This window comes from Ctenocephalides felis, unplaced genomic scaffold (assembly GCF_003426905.1).
Source record: "Ctenocephalides felis isolate EL2017-DRISC unplaced genomic scaffold, ASM342690v1 CF-g0.4_SCAFFOLD_02716, whole genome shotgun sequence".
Lineage (NCBI taxonomy): Eukaryota > Metazoa > Arthropoda > Insecta > Siphonaptera > Pulicidae > Ctenocephalides > Ctenocephalides felis.
Window position 1 is genome coordinate 41,483 of NW_020538870.1, and position 4,983 is coordinate 46,465.

Genomic DNA, 4,983 nt, shown 5'->3' on the forward strand with positions numbered 1-4,983 from the left:
AGATGTAAATTTACTCTTGATAGGATACTCAAAGTCATTAACTAGAGTCACTAACTTTTCAATATTACTTTCTGAGTCTTTTATATTATTACTTGATGACTTTGTTACTAATTTTTACAATTATTTTACTTTGAAATATTTCTGTTATGAAATTCGGACCTGACAATGCTCGTAATTGTTTTTGTTAAAAATGCTTAGTTAACAATATTTACTTGAACTTAACCTTGATGGTTACGTGAAGTCAACAAAATAATAGTGGTGTGAACAATAATCGAACTGCCCATTGTTACAAAAATGTTACCCAAGTACAACCAAAATCCTAATACTTAAAAAAAATGTTCAAATTGACAAAATATTATTATTTCTATTCTAATTGACAATTCAAATCTTAAAAAAAAATTGACGACTATGATGTTCTGGTCTGGATATGTTGAAGGATTGGTTTTTCTTACTTGGGGAGTGAGCCTTAGTCAAGAAGTCTGCGTCGATCTGCGTAGTTCTGTCTGCGTAGTTTATCTCGGTAATGCTGCCACCTTTGATGCCTTTAGTTCCTCTTGCTAGTCCTGGTCTTGCTGCTTGCTGGATACTCCGTTTTAGTTTAATTACTCTGCAGCCTCTGGTTGCGAAGAAAACCTGATCCAGAATTCACCAAGCACAATTCACAAAACTAACACTTCACTACAAGGAAATCCACCGCTTGACACCATGAAATGGTATAATGGGGTTGGTAGTATGGTTTGGGTATGGGTTGGAGGTCCGTTTGTTGAAAGATCCACAGTCCTGGATATTGGTTACTGTAGTAGCTTCTTTATACGATGTGGTAATAATGTCCGTCCAACCTTTCCTGATGCCTTGGGTCGAGCAGTAGGAATAATGTTTGATCGACTGGTTTGATGAGAGTTCTCTTCAGATTAATGGGTCCTTTCAATAAGGTATTCGCTGGAAGAGACAAACTTCTGGTTTCCAATATAAAAATCCACTTGTAATGTTTTACACTGTATTTATTTCTTTAATTCACAGACATAATCTCCACTTAGATTATCTAAGACTACTCTAGACTAAACATTAAGACTCACTGGCTAAACCCTTGCCTAAGGCATCACTGCTAAACTCTTGTCTAAGACATCACTCGTCTAGATTCTTGACTAAGACATCACTGCTAAACTCTTGTCTAAGACATCACTCGTCTAGATTCTTGACTAAGACATCACTAGTTTATACAAATAATTTTGACTCATTATATATTGTATTGGACGTGAGAAATTCGGGATGGCGCGCTTCCGCATTCATACGAAGATCTTGGACTTTGATCAACATTGAACAATGAATTCATATTTTTATTAAAAGCACGTATGATCATGTTATTACAGAACAATATGTTTTATAAAATACTTCAGTATTAGTCAGATTTATATGGTTCAACATCTCTTTTTTTAAATTGTTATTTGCAATAATATAATAATTGCATTGTATAGCGATAGTGAAGTTTACGCCCATAATTTATCTTAAATTGGAAGTGATTTTGATATCACTGATTTTGATAGTGAATGTGAGAGTGATGAAGATTTTTTTCATCCGAGTTTTACCGATTATGTCCAGCGATTCTGAGGATAGTGACAATGAAGAAGTGGAGTGGTCAGAATTTGACAATTATTGAACAATTTTTAGGACAAAGTGGAGTTGTTTTGAAATCAAATAATCCACAAAGTGTAAGTAAAGTGGTTCAGCTAATTTTGGGTAATGATTTGTTTAACTATATGGCTGAAGAAAGTAATCGTTATCATTCACAAAATATTGATCGTTTTAAAGACAGTGCAAAATCTTTGAAATGGAAAGACGTATCTGCAGTAGAATTAAAAAAAAATGTTGGGATTACTTTTGCTTATGGGCAGAGTTCGTAAGGAGAGTAAGGATGAATACTGGTCCACAGACAGAACAATTGAAACCCCAATTTTTGCCCAAGTGATGAGTAGAGACCGTTTTCGCCAAATATGGTATGCTTGACATTTTTCTAATAATGAAAATAACACCAATGAAAGAGATTGCCTTAATAAAATACGTCCAATAGTATCTTATTTCAAAACAAAATTTGAACAAGTATGCAAGCCAGAACGAGGCTTGTCATTAGATGAAAGTATTATGCAGTGGAGAGGTCGCTTATTATTCAAGATGTATAATGCTTTAAAAATCAACAAATATGGAATTCTAATTCGAATGGTTTGTGAAGCAAAAACAGGATATATATGCAATTATGAAATTTATCATGGTGAAGGAAGTCGGCTTCAGGATACAATTATACGCCTTCTACAGCCCTATAAAAATTTGTAGCACCATGTCTATATGGACAACCATTATAATAGTGTCGATACGTGTCCAGTCCTATTACAACATGGAATCCGAAGTTGTGGTACTATACGCAAAAATAGAGGACTTCCTACATGTTTACGAGATATAACCTTGAGACGAGGTGAATCTGTGTTTCGTTGCCGAGGAGATACTCTTGTACAATGTTGGCAATCAAAAAGACTGGTTCGAATAATAACAATTCATTCAGCAAGTATTGTACAATGCAGAAATTGTATGTGCCAGTTATGTAATGTACTCCATAATGGTGAATGTTTCCATAAATTTCACACATGTAAAACGGATTAATGTAAAACTGTTTAGTTTAAACAATAGTTTATATATCTACTTTTGCTAAATTTTTTGTTAGTTTTATGTTTAATTATGCATTATTTAAATAATTTTTTTATGTTTCCAAACAACCATGTAGTTTTATTTTTTTTTTAAATTGAATTATAAAAAATAGTTGTTTTCATGCTACACATATCAGTTTGTGTCTTTACTCGTGCGTGTTTACTGGAATTTTATATTTTGACACCACATTTATGAATATAAGTAAATCCCATAGATCTTATACTGCATGGACTGCTAGTCGTGCGCAAAATAAGTGCTCAAACATATAAGGGGCTGTGACGTCACTTACTGAGCGAACGTTGCCAAAAATCGCAGACTTTCAGTATCAGCCATCACAATTGCTATTATATTATTAAAATAAAACACCTGGCATTTAATCAATCGGGAGAGTCCGCGATTGTCGACAACGTTCGCTAAACAAGTGACGCCGCCACAGTCCCTTTTATATTTGAGCACTATATGCAACGAAAAACATATACGGACTAGCAGTCCATGTAGTACAATGTCTATGGTAAATCCCGATATTATTATTGAGTTACTGTAGTCTTGAACAAATGATGATGAGTTTAGATCCATCCAGAATGTTTTTTTTTCAAATTTAACAAACGACATGAAATCAACAGCGTTATCATGCATGGATAGGCTAACGCTACAGACGAACAAGAAGCAGAGAAGTTCTAAATTAGTTTCCAACGTATTATAAATGCTAATGCACAACACGATTTTAACTTTTTGAATATAATTTTATGGCATATGGTTTAAGAAACGCCGCTCAAACGTTTCAAGTTCTCAAAGGTCACAAACTGAAAACGATATTTCAACGTCTGGATAATAATGACATCGTGATCAAGATTGAAAAATCTATATTTGGTAAATTAACTATTAACTTTTTAGGCCACGCAATAACAACAAGAGATTCTACTTAATTACCGTAAAAAAAATTCCTAACCTTCTAAACTACCAACGACTTAAAAAAATATGACGCTTTTCAGGTATGTGTAAATTTTATAGAGATTACATACCTTACGCAGCATTGAATCCTCCACATGCTCTTAAGAGAAATAAACCTATAATTTTACCAGACAAATGTATCAAGGCCATTAGTAAAATGAAAGAAGCTTTGGCAAATGCCGCACTTCTTTCTCATCCTGATCCGAATGCAACTTTAGCAATATTTACTAATGCTTTGGACAGGAAAATAGATACAACAAAATTCATCGATATAACCATGGCATTTTTTCCATGAAAGTTGACTGAAAATAAATCAATTTGGTGTCCTTATGACCGCAAACTCTATTCATTTTTAGATTGATCAAATTTTAGATTCCATATATTCGATATAGTCAAATTATAGAATTATTGCTGGTAAATCTTTTGATTATATAAATTTTAGAACAAAAATCCAATTTTTAGAACCAATTTCAAAATTTTAGAACTAAAATCTATAGTCATTAGAATAAATCTACAATTTTTAGAACCAATTTATAAATTTTAGAACCAAAAATTCAGAATAAAACTGAATCTTATATTAATCCATACAATTTTTTGAATATACGTACCATTGTTTATATAAATTTACTAGCTAACCCGGCAAACGTTGTTTTGCTAAGTAAGGTATATTCTAAAAAAAATTCTAGAGAATCAAAAATATAAAACTTTAAGTGTATAAGGATGTGTTGTTTGAATGCTATATACAATAATCGTAATTATTGTAATAATTGTAAATAATATTACTGAGCTTATACAAATTTTTCAAATTTCTGCGAGAGATAGAAAATGATTTAAGTATTTCTTCTTTGACCTGCTTTTTGAAAAATGAATTAAAGTGAATTTAATAAAAAGTATATATATATATATATATATATATATATATATATATATGTAGAGCAGGGCAAGGCACAAAGGTCCAATTTGACTTTGAGCAAATATAAACTATATTGTGAAAATCAAACCAATTATATCACAACAAATAACACATTTCAAACGAACAATTATCTGACTAAGTTCAATACAACTGTCAGCAACATCATCATTGTAGAAATGTGCTTTTTTGCTGTCTTTCAAAAATTTGTTATCTAGACCCTTCTACCCTATAGGCAGAGTAACTTGGAACGGCCAACGGTTTAATGTCTTTTTTTAATTTTAAAGGTATTTTACGAAATAATTAACATTTTGAACTAATGCTAAAAAACTGCCAACGGAAGAAAATACGTTTGTTATGGATTTTCAAAGATTACCGCCTATCTCCCGATAGCAAAGTCGTGAGCATCAAGGTTATAGCTGGTT

At 32.1% G+C, this 4,983-nt stretch overlaps 1 pseudogene; it reads left to right on the forward strand.

Annotated features, from left to right (window-relative positions):
• The first annotated feature begins 411 nt into the window (after positions 1–411).
• On the forward strand, positions 412–3,943 carry LOC113381235 (annotated as a pseudogene).
• The last annotated feature ends 1,040 nt before the right edge of the window (positions 3,944–4,983 follow it).